The sequence below is a fragment of the Leptonychotes weddellii genome, chromosome 1, assembly GCF_054177405.1.
Source record: "Leptonychotes weddellii isolate Sample4059 chromosome 1, ASM5417740v2, whole genome shotgun sequence".
Lineage (NCBI taxonomy): Eukaryota > Metazoa > Chordata > Mammalia > Carnivora > Phocidae > Leptonychotes > Leptonychotes weddellii.
Window position 1 is genome coordinate 147646333 of NC_138369.1, and position 24042 is coordinate 147670374.

The following is a 24042-nucleotide window of genomic DNA, read 5'->3' on the forward strand; positions in this document are numbered from 1 at the left end:
ATGAAGGATAGTGGCAGCCAGTGGAATTAAGGGACAGGAAGATGGCAGTGACCCATTGAGCAAGTGGTGAAGATGGAGAAGTTACATGGGGAAGAGGTGGTGGGAAGAAGAGATTGAATGATTTGTATGCAGATTATAGTGGAATAGGAATCATGGTGATCCCAGATATCTTTTTATTTTCTCTGACCTGGGAAAGGGTTTGAACCCTTGCCATATGTGTTTTGATTTTGCTTTGCTTTAAGCCAAGGAAATTCCCATTTATTTTTATTTACTAAAAATTTTATTTGAAGTCATGAATGTTAAATCATATATTAAAAATCTATTTAAGTAGCTTTTCCAGTCAGAGGACCCCACCACTCAGGTGGACAGTGACCTCCTGTGCACTTGAAGGGTGGAAGAACCAACAACATCCTTTACCAACTGACCATGGCACTCCCCAGGGGTGGGGATGGGCATGTCTGTAGCCTCTATGGCCTTGGCTGGGCCTCTTTTCCCCACAAGAAGTGAGACCAAGAAGCCTGCAGGACCTAAGTAAACATCAATAAGTGTGCTGGCTTCCTGGGGAACCCCCCAAAATTTATTTAAATAATTATGTTTTTCTCTTTTGAACAAATGGGATATGTTTGAAAGTAATATCTTTTATGTTTTTTTCTATAGATTAATACATGTTATTTACTAATATTTTGTTTAGAATTTCTTAACCTTTCCTTCATATTTTGCCAACACCTTACTGGTGGGATTTAGATCATCATTCCTCAGATGGTTGAGCTCTGAGTTTTCTTGCCTTTATTGAGTTCATACCAACTTAACTGCTCCTCTCAAGTTGATCTGAGCCATTTATATTCTGCAAGTTTTCTGTTTCCTATAGAGAATTACATTCCAATAGTTCCAGCATGTTCTTTTACTTCTTTCGCATGATTTATCCCTTTGACTAGATTATAAATTAATGGAATTCACAGAATGTAGCACAAAAAGCAGGCACTTCATTTATTTAAATAAAAAAAATAAATGTTTGATGTGAAAAGAGATATGAAAATAGATTTGAGCATAGTCAAAGGCTGATGAAAGAATTACCTAAGTATTAGACAAAGACACTGATTTGGCCATTTCCTTAAAGGAATGAGGTGATGGCTTTTGTGTTTAGTGCAATGGTAATGGTACCTGAAAATGTTGCTTATGGGGTAATTTTCAAGTTGGCAAAAGCTATCATTAAGAGTTGCAAGCATAAAAAGTGAAATTACCTTGTCCGTTTCTCATATTCTTTTACTACATATCTCTGTGCAGTAGTCACAGTAGGTATGATAAAACATAGGTATCAGCATTGGGAAAGTGAAGCACACACCATGTTGAGTGGCATCATTTGGAAAGAAAGAAAACAAATCAGAGAGGAGAGTTCCATTTATGCTGAACAGTAGGAGCAAACCCTCTCTCATGGACTTTCCATGCAAATAATCCATGAACAAAGAGAGGCAAAGATGGGCTTGATTATACTTTTCTCTCACTCCTACTGAATCTTTTTTATTAAGTACACTGTGTGTGTGTGTGTGTGTTTGCACGCATGTGTGTGTGAATGATGTAAATTAACAACTTTCTCATCAACAACCAAAGGATAATTCCAAAAATATTTGAAAAAAAATTCATTGGTATATCTAAACATCCAAGAGTTCAACACATTGCCAACATGTGTTAGACACATTTACCTTTAGTTTAACTGATCAAATAAAAAAATTCTTAGGGAATACACTGCTGTCATGATTTGACTCTTTCTCTAGAACAGAAAAAATAATCAAGAGAAAGTGTACTGTGGAAATGTTAATACATAAAACCATCAGTGAATAAAGAAGTCATCTGGCAAAAACTACAATTGAATGATAATGAAACAAGAAGAAGGAGGAGAAATATAAAGCCAGCTTTATCAGATTACATTAACAGAAAGCTCCTAGGAAAGGAAAAAATATTTTAAAAATCATATTGCAGGTTTTATTGAGCAGTTTTTCAATTTCTCCTATTTGATATAGGTAAATCTTCTAAAATTCAATGAAATGTTTTATTTTATGGTGATTTCTTTTTTTTTTTGTCTTCTATATTTGACGTTTAAATATAAGAATTTGGATTATTTATATTGTACTGACATCTGGTGGACCTTGGCCTTGATACAACTAGAAAAGAAGCAATGATTGGAAACATCCATCAAGGTCCATTGAACAAATCTATGGTAGCCTTCAAGTCATACACTAAATCAAACAAGGGTGAGAATATTATTTTAGCTTCTATCAACATCTCCTTACTTCACTTTAAAGGGAAAGTTTGAACAGGCTCTTGGCCACACAATGAAGCCACTTTAATACTTAGCACTTCAGTAATGCCTATTTTTTGTGATGGTATTTAGAAGATTATTACATAAGAAACCTGACACCTTCTTATTTCTTGAATCCCAGGAATTTTCTGTGATGGTATCTCTTCTGCTCTGGACATACTTAGAAATATATATGTAGATATAGATAGATATAGATATAGATAATATATGTATCTGTATATACATATATGCATGGAACTATATACATATATATCATAGATATTAAAGATATACAGGTATTGCATATGTGTTATAGATAGATATATATCTATAGTATATATAATAGAACTTTTGCCAAAGAACTTGAATGCAATTCAAATGTGTGGGAAATGAAGGGATATTTACAAGCTTCAAAATGAGCTGACTGTCTTTGATCCAATTTGGTGTTGTTCAGTTGACAAAATTTAGTCTAGATTTGTGGGCTCTATCCCCTTTGAAATAGTGCAAAAATGCAACCTGATAGAATAGGAAAATTAAGGTAAAAGAACATTTTTTTAGATAACCAAAAGCTACATGAGAAAATGACTTTCCTGAAAATAAAAATTTTCACCCTATTTTTCTTTTAGTCAGACTTCTGGGACCTGCCTTGCATATCTATGAAAGCTAGAAGGAGACTAAGCCAGGGAAATTCATCCCAAAAGCAGTTATATTTAAGAAAGCCTTTTATTATTTTATGCTATTTCATCCCAAAGGATTTCTTTTGCTGTTTACAAGTCATACAGGAAGAAAAGAGCATATATTTTTTAAATTTTATTATGTTATGTTAATCACCATACATTACATCATTAGTTTTTGATGTAGTTTTCCATGATTCATTGTTTGCATATAACACCCAGTGCTCCATTCAGTATGTGCCCTCTTTAATACCCATCACCAGGCTAACCCATCCCCCCATCTCCCTCCCATCTAGAACCTATTTTTTACACAGTAATGAAAAGTAAATTTCTAACCATGTTATATGCTTTTTCAATGCTATTAGTATTCCATTATAATTGAATTACTAGTCCAAGATACTATTGTCAAAGTTATGTATGAGAAACCTGTCTGTGCATTTTATTCTGACTCTTGACTCGCTTGTCCCATCCTCTCTGTTTATATGGAATGGAAGTAATAACTTACTATACATTATACTCCTGAATACTCATAGGTACTCAGAACAAGAGCATAATTGTGATTAACTCCATGTCTGAAAATACAAAATTACTGAATGAGAAAGTTGTTTAGTAAGATATATATCACAAGACTGCCAAGTTAATATATATTATAGTATCTTTTAATCTTAAGAATTCCAAATAATTTTGAAAATGAAATTTCTGGGTACTTACCTAGCAAGACTTTAACAGAGTTCAGATGTAATTCACCATGATGAGAAAAAGGTATCAATAGTTCAATGTTCACAGGAGATTGCTAGGGGAAATAGTTAATTCAATTGAGTGAACATACTTAAATGGTGTTTTGGCCAATGAAATCATCCTTGTAAAGTGTTACAAACTTAAGCATTTATGTATATATGCATATATACATTAATACATAAGCTATATATGAATATCAATATGGGATAGCTCATACATAAAACCTACATTTGGAAATTGCTTGGTTAATTTCATTAATGGAAAAACCACTTTGGGCTAAATAATGGAATTAGAGATGATAGGTTGATTGCATTAATCAGGAAGTTGCAAATTTGTTCCATCATTATACTTTTTGTAACTACAACTTTGTGTATTAATATACTGATATAAACTCAGTTTTCTTTTATCTCATATAATCAGTTCAAAACTATAGTGCTATTTATCTTCATTGAAATGGCCATTTTATTGTTTTATTGCTTTCCATTCCAATGCTTCTAGATATAATTGTGACAATTCTCTTCATTTATATTATTCATTTTTTATGAAAAAACCCTATTATTATACTGCGTTTTGCTCAAATATAAACTACTGAGATATTATTAACAATGTTGGTTTTAGGAAAATAGAATCTAGTGAATACTTTTCAAAAGCGTCCCAGGGCATTGAACAGGTGTTAGTGAGAGATAAAAGGCACTCATAATCATAACTGTTTATCTCTTCTTAAACAAGCAAACAAACAAACAGACATGCAAACTATGTGTACATGTGTATTCTTTTGTCAGATTGTTGTGGTTGTTAAGACGGAAAGCACAAGTTCATACTAGTATATATGAAGAAGAAAAATCGTCATTTATTCCTACATTAAGATTTTACTTAGGGGAAAGAAATGGGGGATAGCTACATTGTTGTCCCTCTGAATACTCATATTATTTAACCAAGTTACACTAGGTGGTTACACTAGGTTAGACCATCCGTTTTAACTGGCATCAATGACTCTATTCTCAAAAACTGTCTAAATCTATGTGAATTGGACAAAATGTCTTTACTATGAAGGGTTATATATTGCTCAAAAAATATTTTTCAGAGGCTCATAGCACATTAAGTCTCACTTCACAATTGAAAAAGTGAAATTTAGTGAAATTAATTATCACATTACATACAGATAGTGATAGAGTGACTTCAAGGACATGGTTGGAATATCTTGAATGTTCTTACTGTAGGTGCCTTCATATCACGAATTGACTCTTAATCATACATATCTGGTGCAAGTTACATCATCATTACATGAAATTCACTTAAAAATAGGGTCAAAAGCAAAGATAAACAAGCACTTTAGCAAAACAAGCACATAACAGTAAGTATAGATTGCTTCTGGTTGCACTAAGAATTCAAGGAATTGTATATCCCTGCCCTTTTTTGAAGGGTTGATAGATGAGAGACACATCCTACCTTTACTGGCAGAAGCAGATTAAGACGGTACCAGCAGGCGGCTAGCGAAAATGTAGTTTGAAAGCTCAAATTTCAAATCAGTAGCTTTTGACCATACTCTAATCATAGTGGCATAAATTAAGCCTGTGTGAAAGTTGAAAATGTAAGAATATGATATTTATCAGATAATTGCCAAGCTTTCTCTCAATCATCCTTTGTGCGGGTAGCATGCACAATATTAGACATTAATGCTAATAAATCCTCAGCAAAAAAAGTAAATTTCCTAAACTGTATCTAATATAGTATTTGACCACCATAGCTAGAGCATGATGTCATAATACCATCACCCAGTGAACTTTGCAGGTAGCTATTAGCCAAAATTAATGGATAAACCAGATAAGCTAGGTTGCAAGGTTATGTTGTTCAGTGTGAATTATCCCGTTTTGCTCCACCAGCAAAAATATATTTCCCCTCTACCACTTAGCTGGATCCTGTTTCCTAAAAGAAAATATATATTAAATAATCAGTTTTGCATTCCTATTTATAACCAACACAAATATAGCATCCAGACTGCCATCACTTGGCCTTTATATCTTCATATTACCCACTTTGTGTTGGTGCATGATCTAGATTTTTTTAAACAATAAGCCTAAATCCATTATAATGAGGATAGCTAGCTGCCTGACATGTTGAGGTGGAAGAATGCAATGAAAGGAGTCAGGACTACCTATAAAATCCATCTTTAAACCTTGCAGCTGTGTTTATGTGAATGTCTCATCACTGAGATTGGACATTGAAATAAGTGACTATGATGAACTAATCTAAAACCAAGATCAGATATTCAAATCAAACCATTTGCATTTATTTTTTAGGTCATACAAATAAAGATGTTTTCCACCATAGGCAAGGTGAAACATACCCTTCCACTTTTCTAAACATTTAAATCTAGTGCAAGGAGTTGCCTTATTGACAGGAGTAGGAAAGAATATTAAAAATAATCCTGGGTTAATTAACATAACTTATCACACACTTGGTTTTCTCCTTTGCTAAATAAAAATAAAGTATGTCTTGACCTACTTCCCAGGTTTTGCTAATAATCAAATTGGTAATGGTAATAGTTATCTATTATTGTATAAGAAGTTAATACACACTTACTGACTTACAGCAACACACACCTGTATTATCTCACAGTTTCCTTGGGTCAGGAATCCAGACATGACTAAGATGGATCCTCTGCTTCAGGGTCTTTAACAAGGCTGCAAAGTGTCACTTAGGGCTGAGATCTCATCTGAAGATACAAGTGGGGAAGGATCTGCATCCAAACTGTGGTTGTATGTTGTGGCTGTTGGTAGGCCTCAAATTCCTTGAAGACTGTTGGACTGAGGGCCTCAGTTCCTTGCCACTTGTTGATTGGAAACCACCCTCAGTTTCTTTACAGATGGGCCTCCCCAGTGGCAGCTTGCTTCATCAAAGCCAGTAGGGGAGAGCAAGATAGAATTTACAACTCTTATAGCTTAATCACAGAAGTAACATCCCATCACCTTTGCTATAACACATCATTTAGAAGTAAGTTTCTAGGCAGACCAACATAGGAGACTGGGATCACTGAGGCTGCCTTAGAGTCTGTCCACCACGGCGATCTAGGTAAAAGTACTGTGTAAGCTTTTAGAGACTCAAAATATAAATTTTTAAAACTGTATTTCTGAGTAAAATTATCTTTACTCAAGCATGTTTAGTAGCAAAAAAGCTCTAAATATCCAAATCTCTTAATATTTCCACTAATGAAGTTATTTTTCATTATGTGGACATTTTGACCTTCATAACAAGGAATGAAATATCTACATTTTATAGCATAATAGTTCAATATGTTTGCTTTGGTGTCAGACAATGGGTTGGAACTTTGACTCTATCACTTACTAAAGGTGTGGTCTCTGGCAATTTACTAAACTCTGAGTCTCAGCCTCCTCATCTGTAATATTTTACTGTAGATATTTTTCATAATTAAATAAGACTTGTTAAGCACTGAGAAGTAATTTAAAATGTTTTTATTGTATTTTTAGTAGTAGTGGTATTATCGTTAGTGTAAATACTGCTGCTATTACTGTATATGCTTGTCACCGTAGACAGATTTGTGACAGTGGAAAAAAAAAAAGAAAAGAAAGAAATTATTTGCATTTTCTGCACTTCTGAACCTTGATTCTCTTTCTGCTTTCATGTTTAATGACACAATTCACATTTAACATAAAGGTGAATAATTATAGCACACATTTCATATTTTTGAAATTTGAACTGGTAATGAATATAGAAGTAATGCTTTCTGTTAGTGGTACCCATAACAGGCCATTTAATTATTAGCCAGAACTGCCAACTTAGAGTGGACTAGAATGAGCTCATCTGCTCTCAGCCATACCATCCTTCAAGGCTGAGTTAAGCCAGACCTCAATCTTTAGATATTCATGAACAGTCCAGGCCTCAGTGACCTTTCTTTATGAATTTTAAATGTACTCATAGCCTGTTCTATAGAATTTAATATCTAAACATGTAATATATCTTCTACAATAAAGGACAAATTCTTTGAAAGTATATCCATGCCTGTTTTACATTTATAATTTTCAATACTGCTTAGCATAATGATAATAAAATTGTGTACTATATAAGTACTTATAGATTATACCACTGAAATGTCTAAATGTAGCAAGTAATTAAAATCAAAACAAAATCCAAACTTGGCTTAAACATTATTGGGAATTGATTGAGTCATCTATCTGGAGAGTCCAGAGGTTAGGCAGGCTTCAGGGTTTATGGGTTCAGAATGCTGATGTCATCAAGGACTCAGTTTTACCTTTCCAGCATTTCTAGCAAGAATTCTAAAGTTTACCTTGACATTGGTGTGGAAGGGAGTGTGTCTGTGTGTGTGTGTGTGTGTGTGTGTGATTTAATTCAATCTAGTTTTTTTTTTCCCCCCTTGGAGCTAGCATTAAGATCTAAACTTATCACTGTCAATAGAATGTTCTGCAATGATGGAAATGTTCTATATCTGTGCTGCTCAGTGTGACAGCTACTAACCATATGTGGCTATCAAGCATGTGAAATGTGCCTAATGTCTTTTATTTTATTCAATTTTAGTCAATTTAAATTTAATAGACACATGTAGCTAGTGGCTACTACATTCATAGCACAGGTCTAAAGCATGTAAACTACTTGAAGAAGGAAAACACCCAAAAATCAGGAAATATTTAGGGAGAACTGTAGGGAAAATGGATTATGGCTGAACAACCAATGATACTCAGTAAATTTACTGAAAATGGATTGTTTCAAACAAATCAAAAATTAATTCATGATCAATTGGTAAGAACTGAGAAACTAATCACCCTGTAACATCAATATTCTATAGCTAATGCTTTCAAAAATAGATTATAAGCATATACAAATCATTTCTGTTTCCATGTAAAAACCTGTGTCTTACTACCTCACCCAGTCAAATGTAAATTAACCAAAACATGGGATACTTAACCTCTGTCACTGTAGTTAAGTAATTCTGGCATAGTAAAATACAGAAAATGTTATTAATTATTTGGTAAATTTAAGATATGAAATTAGGTTCCCACATGTCAGCTATCTGGATTCATCTGTGTTCATCAAATGAACTTGATAAATGTGAAATTGTCCTTTTGCTTTGTACTATATTTGAAAAGCCCTGGTAATTACACGCTTGTTGAGGAGAAAAAAAATGTTTTGGTTTGTGTGCATATGTTCAATTTTTGTGCTGAATTTATTATAAAAATAATTGAGGTATAAATTTGCCTCAGTGACAGTGGCTGTGAAAGGTGACTCTGAATTATTTGGCTTAGAACTATTAATGATTAAAAATGTCAACCTTAATGTTGCATTAATGTAGGATTTAAATTGAACTCTTTATAAAATTTAATCATGGCATCATGTGGATTGGCAAGTTCAGGTGCAGAGGGGTCATTTGGAATTTAAACAGATCTGCATTTGACAGGTTGCACAATGCTTTTCCAGTGTATGTTGAATTTCTCCTTTAATCTCCACATATTTTACTAAAAATTGAGCTTGAATCTCTTGTGGAAATAAGCACTGTTTTAGTTCTGCATCTTATAATGACAATAAGGCATACGTGGCTTTTTTTTTTTTTAAGATTTTATTTATTTATTTGACAGAGAGAGAGACAGCGAGAGAGGGAACACAAGCAGGGGGAGTGGGAGAGAGAGAAGAAGGCTTCCCGCTGAGCAGGGAGCCCAATGTGGGCCTCGATCCCAGGACCCTGGGATCAAGACCTGAGCCGAAGGCAGACGCTTAACGACTGAGCCACCCAGGCGCCCCCCAGTAGGCATCCGTGGGAAGAAGACAATGACATATAACCTTGCACTGGGTTTCCTAGAGGCTCTGGGTGCAGCTTCCACCTCAAAACTCAGCTTCTTGCACCCCAAAGGTAATTGTACAACAGGGTTTTACTCTCTAGACATGATCAGACCTATACATTGATAACAATGAACATACCTTGTTGAGCTGAATCAAGAAACACATTTTATGGTTTTGTGAGATTAAAAAGATTTCAAAGTCAAGATTGCATCTGTTCCAGATAAATTCTACCAACCAGATTCCTACAAACAAAATAATAATAGCTAGTGCAAGATCTGACTTAGAGTTGCTACTTAGGTCCATTCTTTCAAAATCAATTTTGAAATGCATTAAAAGCTTTGGTGAAAGTATTTCCAACTGTTGAGTGAAGGCAAAGGACATCACAATGACAATCTTCTGGCATATTAGAGATAGGCAGTAGGTGTTTATTTAAAAAAAATATTTTTATTTCATTAAGGGTTCAGTCATCTACTCCTTTATTAGGGTTATCTTTAATAACTCTTAATGTTATTAAATAGCACATACTTTACTAAGATTTGATTACTTCCATTAGTGTACTTATCACTGTAGAGAATAAAAGAAAGTAAAAGCCAGGGTCCCTGACATCTAGTTGCTTATTGTATTATTGATGAGTCAAGACAATCATTTATGTAAAAAAAAAAAAAAAAGTTTTCTGCATTTTCTTTACCCTTTTAAAAGAGACTCTTTTTTTTTTTTTTTTTTTATCTTGGTGGAAGATGTGAAAAGACCAGTTTCAGAATACCTCAGCTGTATTCTTAAACTGAGCATACACTAGCCTCTATAAGCATGAAAGGACTACTAAAAAGAACTACTGTTAGATTAACAAGGTTGTAAATACTTCAAGAATTCTTAAACAGAGGAGAACATTGAGATATAGAATAATATAGAGGGGCATCTGGGTGACTCAGTCATTAAGCGTCTGCCTTCGGCTCAGGTCATGATCCCAGGGTCCTGGGACAGAGCCCCGCATCGGGCTCCCTGCTCTGTGGGGAGCCTGCTTCTCCCTCTCCCTCCATCTACTGCTCTGCTTACTTGTGCTCTCTGTGTCAAATAAATAAATAAAAGTTTTAAAAAAAGAATAATATGGAAAATCTCAAGGTTTATGAAATTTTTGTATAGAAGAAAGGTCGTAGTTCAGATAGCAAACCCTTATTTTTCAGGTGAAGAAACTGAAATTCAGACTAAATATACTGCTCCAAATCACCTATTGAGTCAAAACTGCCCCAAAACTTGACAGCCAGTCCCCTGTCACCTAGCCCAATATTTGTTTTAACATAATAGATCGCCTCAGTGGCAGAATTGATTTTTTTTAAACAGGCCTAGAAAAAATGTGATTGATTTTTGGATTATCATGTGCCAAACTTAATAAGGAGTCAGACTCATTCAGATATGAATCTGTTTTCTCTGCCATTGTACTGAAAATGACATCTGTAAACTGAACCAACTGCACTCTTAGATGTCACCTTGTGATCAATGGTACTTTTTTATTTCTAGAAGAGTTCTAGTGGGTAGCTAAAGCATGGAATGCAACCAAATGTATAGCTTGAAGCTTGAACCCATGCCCGTTCCCTGTTTTAACATCATGTTCTAGCCAACTATAAGCTCACTGAAGCAGGGTCTTGTGTCACTTGCCCTACTGATCTCTAATTCAGACACAGTGCTGACATATATTAGGTGCTCAGTAAATATGAGTTAAATGTATTTTAATGAATCCTCTACCTCATCATCATAGTGATTTCAAACGAATTGCTTTGCCTTTGTACTATTTTCCTTGATACTCAACGTCACCAGCTTAGATATGTCCTAAAGTCAGTGTTCAGAATAAATGTCTCCTAGAATTTCCCTTGGTTGGGATGAAATCTTAACCCATCATCTCTGAGATTAAAATATAACCACTTAGCTTTTATTACAAATGAAAAATCTGAGTCAAAGAGATTATTTGAATTTATAGAAATTAAAAATAGTTGGAGATAAAGGAGTGTTCCAGGATTATGCTGAGATCATTTGCCTTCTGATTTCTGCATAAGCCACTTGGACAAACATACTGCAATGCAAAACCTGACCCAGTCCCCAGAGAGAAATCTTCAGGAAATGCATATTAATTAACTGAATGAAAATATAGCATGATATTATCATGATAATTTAAACATTTCTCCGAGCAAGTATATTGCAAAAATAAATTTTGTAACTTCTTACCTTTTTTTCTGCTCGTCATTTTTTTTTGTAACCACCAAATTCTTTTTTTTTTTTTAAGGTTTTATTTATTTATTTGAGAGAGAGCAAGAATGAGAGAGATCACGGAGAGAGAGAAGCAGGCTCCCCACTGAGCATAGAGCCCTATGTGGGACTTGATCCCAGGACTCTGTGATGGTGATCTGAGCTGAAGGCAGATGCTTAACTGATTGAGTCACCCAGGTGCCCCTGTAACCACCAAATTCTTGAAAATTGCCTACCTGTTTGTGAGCATTTGGAAGTATATATAGCTTTCAGTTAAATCAATGATTCTTTCTCCATTAGGCCTTTCTCACTCATCACAGCTGAAGTTTTTTTCTCTCCCTCCTTGTATACTATAGAACATACTGGCTTATTCCACATGTTTAACTTATATTATTATGACCCTAAGTCATTAGTTACTTTTTAAAAATTTGTATATAGCAAATTTCCCTCACCAACCTTTCACTGAGAGTGAAAAAAACCTAGATTCTAATCTCTAATTATAGCTGTGCTTTGAACATTGGTTGAACATCTGAGAACACTCAGATAAAAGACACGAGTGGCAACAAGTAGAAATTATCATAACATGATAGAATATGTAAGAGGCACCTAACCCAGGAGGACCAGAAGAAGATACTGCACTAAGTCCTGGATAGCAGATAGAAATAAACCAGGGGAGTAATGGGAGGCCAAAACATTTTAGCAAAAGGTATATGTGTTACCAAAGGCTTGGGGACATGAAAAACAAGGAAGTACTGCAGAGAACTGCATATATTTGCATAACCAGATTGGGTGAGGGGTTGTGGTAAAGAAAGGGGGTGCAATGAGATTAATCTGGAGTGGTTCACAGTACACTTGGGGAGAATACCAAAGAAATTTAGTGTACTTTTATATGCTATGAGGAACAACTACGGAATTTATTAAATAATTTATTTAAGTATTCTATTCTTAAGTCCATTCAAATTATTGTAATACTAATACCAATATAGATCAAAAGATTTAGGGAAGATGCAGTTGGAAGTGATTTGGAAATATAAAGGAGTGGGTAGCTTGATTCTTTGCAGAGCTGGGAAGAGAAAATTTCCTCAACAACCTGCATGCTTAATGCATCTGTTATTCCTCTGCCTTGATCTTCCTTTGCAAAATCATTTTTGCTTTAGGGAATTTCTCTCTTATTCTGAAAAGAAGATGATACCCAGTTGGAAAGTTTATAAACTCATCAAATTCTCTGGAACTGTTTTCTCACTTGTGAGATTGTGAGTCTAGGTTAGATTTCTAATGCCTGTGAAGACTGATTTGTAGAAGTTGTTTTATTCCTTGGACTATATGTTAAGAAAAAAATGTGATGAGGGACACCTGGGTGGCTCAGTCATTAAGCGTCTGCCTTCGGCTCAGGTCATGATCCCGGGGTCCTGGGATCGAGCACTGCATCGGGCTCTCTGCTCCACGGAAAGCCTGCTTCTCCCTCTCCCACTCCCCCTGCTTGTGTTCCCTCTCTCGCTGTCTCTCTCTGTCAAATAAATAAATAAAATCTTAAAAAAGAAAGAAAGAAAGAAATGTGATGATCACATTTATAACTCATTTTACTCTCAGTCCTTGGCAGTGATTAAACACTCAATTGTGTCTTTGTTGGAGTGTGATTTGCTTTGTGATAATCTTCTTAGAATATGCTTTCCAGAACCCCAGCATGAAGAAAATCAAGGATATTTGGTAAAACATACAATTTAATTTTGATTTCTAATTATATGCCCTCCTCTTTGATTTCCAGATAACTTACAAGGAGCTCTTCTGAGGGCACAAGAGTGAATAATAATGAAATCATATTCCAAATTAGATTATATTATCTCCAATATTTAATTTGTATTTCTCACAATGCTTAATATAATAATGGGCTCTTGATATCATTTCCTTAGATATTTCACTGAATGTCTGGTATGTCCCTGTTGACTTGACAAAGCTAATAAGGCTCCACAACAATCCTATATGGCAGTAATACTCCTATTTTATAGGGGAATAAACTAAGTTTTAGAGACCACTCAAATGATGAAAGTAACTGCTGAATCAAAGCCTGGAAAGAATTGTAGCTTAAATAGGACGCATGTTCATGAAACTTCCCTAAAATCAGAATGACTAACCATGGGACTCGCAGGGTGGCTTCAAGATACTAGCAACACAGGCTACTTACACTTAATTTTTCCACTGTCCTCTGTACTCTAGGGCATTGTTTTTCTCTGCATGGTCAAAGATGAGTGATCATCACATCCACCAAGTCCAAAATCAAACTAGTAGGAAAGAAGAAAGGGGAAGCAGAGGAAAAAGCATACCCTTTTTCTTTAAGAAAACCATGTAGCAGTTGTAGATCTCGCTTCTTTGTACTCCACTGGCTAGGACTTAGCCACAGAGCTATTCCTCAGTATGAGGAAGGTTAGGAAATGTCATCTTTACCTGACAGTAAAAGAGGATAGATATTTGGTGTTAACAAGCCATCTGAGCTATGAATTTGTGGGACACAGATTTAACACTTTCCAACTGACTCCAATGCCTATGCCCTAAATCAGGATCTAGCAAACTATGGCTTAAGGGCCAAATCTGTCCAGCCTTTTGTTTTTGTAAATAAAATTGTTTTGGAACTCAGCCACACCTATTCACTTATGTATTATCTACAGATGCTTTTTCTTTATAGAGACATAGTTAACTAGTTGCAACAGAGACTCTGTGGTCCACTAAGCTCTAAGTATGTACTATAAGATCATTTATAGAAAAAAAAAATTCCATCCTGTTTTACTAGGCTAACTAATCTTGTTTGTTTCCTTCAGTCCACCATTTTCACACATATCTAATCTCCATCCTTTTACTGTACCAGGCCTGGGGTAAAAGAGCTTCTAACCCTTGTAGGCTCCATTGTCATACTTTCTTATTTCTAGTTTCTGATAGAATCTGGCTAGAGGAGTAAGGTGACAATATCAGAGTGCTGGAGAGACATGTGGAAATACTTCTCCTCCCACCCCCAACCAGAATGTGCTGTTGCCATAATTCTGAAAGTAGTTGTTTGCCTACAATAACAGCTCAGGTTAAGTAGCCCCTTGTCCATGTCTCCAGTTCTCCTAAGGCTCCAGTAACATTAATATTCTCCCCTTCTTCTTTAGGCCTGGGGTTATAATGCATTCCCATTGTTTCTAAACTTTGATGCCTCACATCTTGGTTTCCTTCAACAGTTTTTCTTTAAAATCCCTTTTCTTCTTTCTGGATCCTGACTGACACAATAATGACTCTTCAGAGCCTGACCGTTCTTGCAAGTCTTTGGGTATGATATACTTTATTGAATAAAAATTATAATGAAAATAAGTAGAGTAGAGAAACCTGAGACACTAGAAGGAAAGCTATCAAGCTATCATGGATTAGGTAAATTGGCCCAGTCTAATCACTTGAGTCCTTAAAAGTGGAAGAGGTTGGTAGAATATTAGGTCAGAGAGAAGCAACAATGGAAAGAAGAGGCAGAAGTGTTTTGGATTGTGAGGGAGTCAAACCACCATTGCTGGCTTTTAAGATGAAGGAAGGGAACCATGCACAGAGGAATGTGGTAACCTCTAAAAGCTGGGAACACCAGCAAGAAAATGGGGATCTCAGTTATACAACTGCAAGGACTTGAATTGTCAGTAACTTCAATGGACAAGAAAATGGATCCTCCCCTGGAGCCTCCAGAAGGAAGGCAGACTGCTGATACCTAGATTTTAGCCTGATCAATGCTAGACTTCTGAACTAAAGAACTGTAAGATAATAAATTTGTGGTATTTTAAATTGTTAACTTTCTGGTAATTTGTTACACTAACAATAGAAAACTAATATAGAATGGATTCCTTTAAATTGAAACCACCTTTGCGAAATTGCACATAAAAAAAAAGAACTATCAAGTTTATGAACTATTTATTCCTCATGTGAGACTGAAAAACATACTTATGAAAGCAGATGATACAGGCATTAAGGATAAGTTCAAAGTATTATTAAAATGGCCATGCTTATGAAGAGCTACTATAGAATACCAGGGACTGGATGGTGTAATGGACAAGGGAAAGACAAACAATATAATCAATGGGTCATGGAGTTGGGTTGGTGGGAGGTAGAGGGTAGAATTAACCCAAAATTAAGGCAAGGGGAAACTAATGCATAATGATGAATGAAAGCAAGTAATTTAAAAGGGAGATTTTAAAAAGAATAAAGGAATAGAAGATAAAAAGGAATGATGAAGAAAGGAAGGAAAGATGAATAAAAGGGTGGAAATAAAGTGAAAAGATAAAAGGCCAAAAGTGGAATAAGCATAACTGATGAAGGAAAATCTTTTGTGAGAACCCACCTATGAAACAACCCTTAATTCCAAACATTCTCTGTCTAATAATAATCTTTCTCTCCTAAACTTAATCCTTTATCAGGAGTGCAAGGGGCGAGCTGCTCTTGACTCCATACCCTTCCAGTTCTGGCTCAGCCTTTGGTCTGCATTCTGCATTCTCCTTGCTCCCTCCTTTCCTAATTACCATTTTACACAGACATTTCTTTTGGAGGATTTAAGCTTTTCTTTTATTGCAGCATCACTTCATCTTGTGGCTCTTTCTTACTCAGATGTTTTTGGAATGGAGAGATTTGCTCTCCTGATGACAATAATCAAACTTGTATCAGGCATGAATCCAAGAGTACCAGGCAACTTGACTTTGAAAGTGAAAGCCAGAGATGAGGGCAAATTGGGGTCACATGAAATACCAATCCTCTGTATGGACAGATGATTGTAGGTTGCTTCATTTCTTGGATTCCTACCTCTTGAAGCAATAAAACACCAATGCAGTACACTGTTTGGGGGAAAAAAAGATAGATAACAGCAGCTCATTTCAGTCAAGAGAGGAAAAGCTGAGTGTATTAATATTGGAACTTAATTATTTGGCAAAATATTAGTATTGTGGGCAATATTTTCACTTGGAATTAAGTTCAAATTGAGTAGTATTCTTATTTAACAGATATTTTGAGACTGATAGACTCTAAACAAAGAATCTAATAAGTACACCTTATCCTTGTTATCACTTTCTGTCTGTGTTAGTAATTTAGAAAAGCATGCATATTTTGAGTAGATCCTATATAAACAGCTATTTGCATATTATGAGTACTATACCAATAGGTGATCCATTTCCCACTCTAAATGGACATTTATTTTATCAGATCTTCATTTTTATGCTGAAAGTTTCTTTGGACCTCCCCTTAATTGCATGCATATTTTGCATGTGTGAATCAAACACATCTGATTAAGTCTCTTGGGAAATTGCTTTTTTAAAGCCTTAAAAAAATCTTTCAGTATGAACCAGACTTGCATTTTTTCTTTTTTTTTTATTGTTGTAAAGCATACATATTTTTAAAAATCATTTTAACAATTTTTAGGTATATAGTTTAGTGGCATTAAATATATCCATGTTATGGCATAGTCATTCCCAACATCCATCTCCAGAACTTATTTTTATCTTCCCAAACTGAAACTCTGTACTCATCAAACAATAACTCCCCATTTTCCAATCCCCTTAGCTCCTGCGGACCTTCTACTTTCTGTTTTTACAAATTTGACAACTCATATAAGTGGAATTATACTATATATGTCTGTATGTGTGTGTATATGTGTGTGTCTGGCTTATTTCACTTAGCATAATGTCTTCAATATTCATTCATGTTGTAGCATGTATAAGGTTTTCTTTTTTAATGTTGAATAATATTACACTGTGTGTGTATACCATATGTATATGTATATATATGTGTGTGTATATACACATACACACACACCATGTTTTGTTTTCTATTTATTTCTTGATGGACATTTGGATTGTTTCCACCTTTTGGCTATAGTCATTATTGCTCCTATGAACATGGATGTGCAAATATTTGTTAAAATCCTTGCTTTCAATTATTTTAGGTATAAAATTATAATTGCTGGATTATATGATAATTCTGTTTTATTTTTTGAGGAACCACAATACTGTTTTCCACAGAGGTTCCACCATTCTCCACTCCCATTAACAATTGCAAGGGTTCCAGTTTCTCCACATCCTCACTGATACTGTTTTTTTTTCTTTTTTGATAAGCATCCTACTGGTTGTAATGTGATGTTTGATTTGTGCTTTCAGAATTGTATTTTTAAGCGTATAAAGATGTAAGATAAATTGTATTTCCAAATTAAGAGTTCCTCTGTGGAATTAACAAAGTGAGTGTTGCAGACTACCTGATAAAGTAGAGAAATAATATAGGTCCTAAAAGCCAGTTGTAATTTTTCAGGAGATGTTTCATCTGGTTATCAAGGATTAGCTCTACAGTCTGCAGTTCCTTAAATACTACTTCAGCTAGTGTTGTGATTTTTTTTTTTTTTTTGCAAATCCATTTATAATGTTATATGGTGCTCAGAAGGCAGACAAGAGTTGATAAGTGAGAGCTTCAGTTACATAGATTTAAGCCTAGGGCAACATAAATAAACTTCAATATTACAGTCCAGTAGAATGTCTAGTAGAATAACAACTACTAGGTCAAATAGCACCTTAACACTGGAAATATTCAGGGAGAATTCATGTAGAGTATTTAAGAAAAAAGTTCTGCATTGATTAGAGACTAGCCCCAATAAATGCCAAGGCCTCTTTCACTTCTCAGATCCTACAAGTATTATTATACTTTGAATCACATTACATTCCAAAAGATTAGCCATAACTTTTTAAGAAAAGTCTACTTTTATTTGCGGCAAACATTTCAACTGCTAACGGATATCTGGCTTCCCTCTCCTTCCAGTCACACCTGAGTATTGTACTTTGCTCATCCCTTTGAATTTAGGTCTGACTAGTTCTGGCAGATGAATTATAGGTAGAAATGATACAAATCACTTCCATGATGAAGTATTTGATTGCAGAAGAGCAGTCCTCCAGCTATGCTCTTTCTGTACTTTGACAATCATGGAAGTATGTGTTAAGGTAGAGACCCTATCAGACTGGATCCCTAAGTGACCACAATGAACAATGTCAGCTGACCCCTTCCCCCTCCCACTTTGGACATTATTTGGTGAATGAAAAATAACCTTTGTTGTTTTAAGCCACTACGTTTGGGGGTTATTTATTTATTTATTTATTTTAACCACACTAACTTATTCTGACCAACATAGTATTTGCCTAAAGTTTATTTTCTCTTCTTTTTAAAAAATTTTTATGGTCCTGTATTCTGATTTGATAGGAGTGCTCATATCTCCTAAGTCATATTCTAGTATCTAAATATGAATATCTAAAATCCTAACATATAAAAATCTGTGCTTAGGTTATCACAGGTCTGGGCAACCAACAAAAATTCCTCCAGGTAATTCCAAGCATTGTGTCAGTTTTTGTTTAAACTCCAGGGATGTTTTATAATCCCATTAGAATGTTCTAATGAGGAAAGTGGGATTTAAGACAGAGCATCAGAAAGGAGATGCTCCCACTTTGATCTCATCATAAAATCGGGCAATTCATAAACTTCAAGTCTTCATTTACAAATTTGAAAAATGTGGATTATAATAGTTTCTCTAAAATATTCTTTCACAGAGTGATTATAAGGATCAAAAGAGATAATACTCAAGCAAAAATATTCTAGGATGCAGACGTACACTAAGGAGGATAAAAACAGTAGTCTTTTTTTTTTTTTAAAGATTTTATTTATTTATTTATTTGAGAGAGAGAGAGAGAGAAACAGCATGAGAGGGGAGAGGGTCAGAGGGAGAAGCAGGCTCCCCGCCGAGCCGGCAGCCCGATGTGGGACTCGATCCCAGGACTCTGGGACCATGACCTGAGCCGAAGGCAGTCGCTTAACCAACTGAGCCACCCAGGCGCCCTAAAAACATTAGTCTTAAAAAAATTGGAAACCAGTTCAGCATAGACAGCTAGGCAAAAATGCAATTTAAAATTACCTTAGAAGCTTAGAACTTCTCTAGGAGCATGCAATGCATGACTAATGAATGCAAGTTAATTGACCTCAATTCTACAAGGCTATAACATGTATATGTCTACATTATTTCTGTAAAATAGAAACAATGCTATGTGCACAACTCTATGCCCCTAGGAGACAGTTCTTACCAATTTACAGACTGATAAAATCGATTCAGGGGACACCAGTAAACCTCTACACTCCAGTGAAGCCTGTGGAAGATTCTATTAAGTTTAAGACAATCTCTTTTTAAATCAAGGGACACTAACCTATATAAAATATAATATAGTATGTGTTTGTTACTGATGTACTGCCCAGTAGAGTTCTGCAAAATCATTAACACACTGAATATAAGAAAGATTCCATTTTCAGAACTTTCAAGTTGCTACCTGAATTTGGCTCTATAAATGGTATTCCTTGGCTCAAGCTGAACACTCAATCATCCTGAGTTAGAAATGTCCCCTGCACCTGACCTCACAGATTATGCCCAATGTATAAATTATTGTTGAGTTGTAATGTTCACTTACTCTGTTTTATTAGATAGGAAATGATTATCATTGCTCAGGCTATAATTGCCTTTATTTATAATTGACCACATGAAGACAATTGATGAGAGATGCTAATATGGTATGACAAATTTTATTCAGAAAGCCCTATGTATTCCAGCTAAAGCAAAAATTTTATGGGAGGAATTGCTGAAAGTTGACACACTCTTAAGTCTGAGTTGCTTTCTCAGAACCCCAAAAGCAGATAATTACACACATGGGTTGAAATTGTCTGATGCTTATTTGCAGTTAGGTGTAAAATATCTGTTTTTTTTTTCATGAAAAATATGATCATCATGCCCTATGAGCATTTGTTCGGTATTTTCAAACTCAGTATTTCAGAATGTAAGAATAGACATGATAAATTATTTGTAATAGAAAAATAACTATGTTTTATATGATATGGACAATTTTTCTATCCAAAATTTTGAATTCTATAGACTTTAGCCCAGACAAGTAGAAGGAATTATTTATACAAATATTGGGAGAAATATCTTGGGAAAAAAATAAAAAATAATGATATATGATGACTTACTTACAAATTTCCATGTTAAGTAATACATTTCATATTCTTTTCCTAAAGCCGCTGTAACAAATTACCACACACTAGGTGGCTTAAAAACAGCAGAAACTTATTCTCTAAAAATTTTGGAGGTCAGCAGTCTAAAATTAACCCATCAGTAGGGCTGCACTCCCTCCAAAGGCTCTACAGGAAAATCCTTCCTTGCCTCTTAAAATTTCCAGTAGCTCTAGGTGGTCCTTGGTTTGGGGCTTCATAACTCCACAATCTCTGTGTCTACATCTTCACATGATTTGTTTCTCTATATCTTTGTCTCCCAAACCTCCCTCTGCCTCTTACAAGATTTTAGAACTCCTGTTATTGGATTTAGAGGCTACTCTAAAATCCAGTATGAACTCATCCTAAGATCCTTAACTTACTTCCATCTGCAAAGTCCTTTTCTCGAGTAAGGTCAAATTCATAGGTTTCAGGCATGTATGCATATATACATATATACATGCATATACTTTTTTTTCTGCAGGGATGAAGGTACTAGTCAACCCCATGTTCTTCTAAAATATTTTAAGAATAATTCCATGTTAAGGAAATCCATATAAAAGATGTAAACTTTTTTTGTTTTAATCAGTATGTCAGTAAAATCTCTAAGCTGAGGTAGCTATTACTTGCTTTCTATTACAGGACTAGTAGAAGAATAAAACCAAATCAAGATGAGATATACCCGTAAGGTAAAATGGAATAGTAAATGTGAGAGAACCATGAGAAGCAAAAGTACGCAAGAATACAAAGTGGAATTATTATGTCTTCACTTTGCTTTGTTTGTGATAGTCTTCCTGGCTTGATAAGAAAATAAGAGGGAAAATAATACTCTGTCAATAATAGCATTCAGATTACTGACTTAGACAAATAAATTACATGAAGTGATACACTTCATTTGAAATATATACTATATGGGAATATCTTTGACTCTTAAGTCTCTAAACAGATTTTTAAAAGATTTAGTGTCCATAAGAATTCATTCACATTGTCTGAATTAATTCCTCTTGAATAAAAAGAATAAATGATTTAACTCTTTAAAATTTTTATTTAAATTGTCATTAAATTTTAATTTTAAAATTAAATAAACTTTAATAAATTAAAATGAAATAAATTTAATACATTTTTAAAGAGCATTCTTCAATGGCATATTACTCATACAATGAAAAAATATCTTTTAAAATATTTTTAAAAATATGCTACCTTTTGTCAAATACATAGTTTCTTTTAGATTTGATTTTTCTGAGAAATTCTTTAGCTGTAGTGATTTGGAAAAGTTGTAAGTTGTTCTGTATACTAGGACAACTTACTTGGAACTACTTAATTCAAAATGTTTTATTCTTCTTAATACAGGTAAATAAGTTTAAGATTAAAGAGGTAGGCATTTCTATTTATCAAAGGGAATGAATTTGTAATCTACACATTTATGTTTCATAATAATATTGTCTTCTTGGTGATGTGGCTTAAGTATAAGGTAAAGTCCATCTGTAGAAATCCTTACTTGTTTAATTATTTGACCTCTATTCCTTCTTATATATTTTGACAGTTACTCCCACCCCTAGTGTGTTCCTGCCCAGTCTAGAGATATGCATGCTCATATAGACTAACATCCTCAAATATTCTCCCATATCTATTTCTTTCATTTACCCTAACACTTTGGGTATAACTTCATCTTCTGAAGTTTTGGTAACCCTGTTCCTTGCTTCTATAATAGTCAGCCCTATCCTCAGTGTATGATGCAGGCAGGTCTAACAGTCTACCACTGTCTCTCTCCCTCAAAGCTCATGCCCCTTATTCTACCTCTTACACTCTAAACATTTGAAGTATGGCAGAAACTTTGATGATTCTTCAAAATGTTCACCAGTTTATATCAGAAAATTTATTTTAATTTTGAAAAGGCAAAGTAAATAGAAAAAAAGCAGTAGTGATGCTTGTATATTTATGTGTGAGTGTGTAATTCACTTCTGTATGTGCAATAGGCCAAATCCAGCTCTGTGGATTCAAATAGGAATTGGTTGGATAACCGCATTGCCAGCTACCCACACTTTTTTCCATGAGGTTCCCCTTTGGTGGGAAAGTCCTTGCTGAAAAAGCAGTACAATTAATATAATGTATTAGGAATCATCTAATTCAGTCTCTTTTGAAGGCTAACTATAGGCTTAGAAGACATAATGACGTATGTAGCCCCAGTATTTTACATCATGATTTCTGGATCAGAGAAATAATAAGTAAAATAAGAGAATGGGTTAATGACCATCTCCTTCCTTCTTATCATCCCTACATATTGAGAGTAACAGGAGTAAGCCAGGGTTGGATTTCCATTAATCTCCTGAATTTAGATCTATGTCTCTTTGATGGTTTCTCATGTGATGAAAAAATCAAATAAAATGCACACAGAATCAGGCATCAGTGAAGCTGGTGGATATCTTTAGCTCTTGCCTGAAGGAATGTTCTATCATATTGGAAAGACACATAAATATTGATTCCTAATGTGTATTTCAATGAAATCTGCCTAATATTTAAATATGAAATAACAGTAACTGAACAGAACAGTTTCAGTATATTGCTTTTTACTTATTAGAAGTAAATAGTTTAAAACCTCAGCGTCGTTAGTGAGACTATATAATCTCCATCATAATGAGATCCTCTTATCCAAATAGTACATAGTATTAAATAGTACTTAAACCTTTAGTTTGCACTGTTGCATTTTTGTAGCTCTTTTTCTTTCTTTTTTTAATTTAAAGTTTATAGCACCTCTATTTCTGAGAAATTCTTTGTCTCTGTTTTGATTACGCTATCTTCTTTTCCCCTCTCCCTTTCACTAACAAATAACTATGGAATGTTGTTATATGTCAGGTACTCTGATAGGCCCTGAGGAAGCAATGTCTAATACATGGTTTTTGCGATCTGCAAGTCAACCACTGAGAAGCCTGGAAGGAGTGTGTAAACACTAGTCATCTTTGTCATTCTAATGGAGGTAAAACACATATGTAAACACATAGAGGGACAGTCTACTTTGGGGAGGAGACTTAGTTTTAATTCATGAAAGTAACATAAAATTACAAACACAACCACAAAATTAGGTACAGAGCCTTGAAAAGATCATGAATGTATGACAGTCCTGAAACTTAATTTTTTCAACTTTTAAGTAAACCCGTCTGTACTTGTATGAACCAGTGTGTGTGTGTGTGTGTGTGTGTGTGTGTGTGTATACTGCGTGTGTTTCTAAAT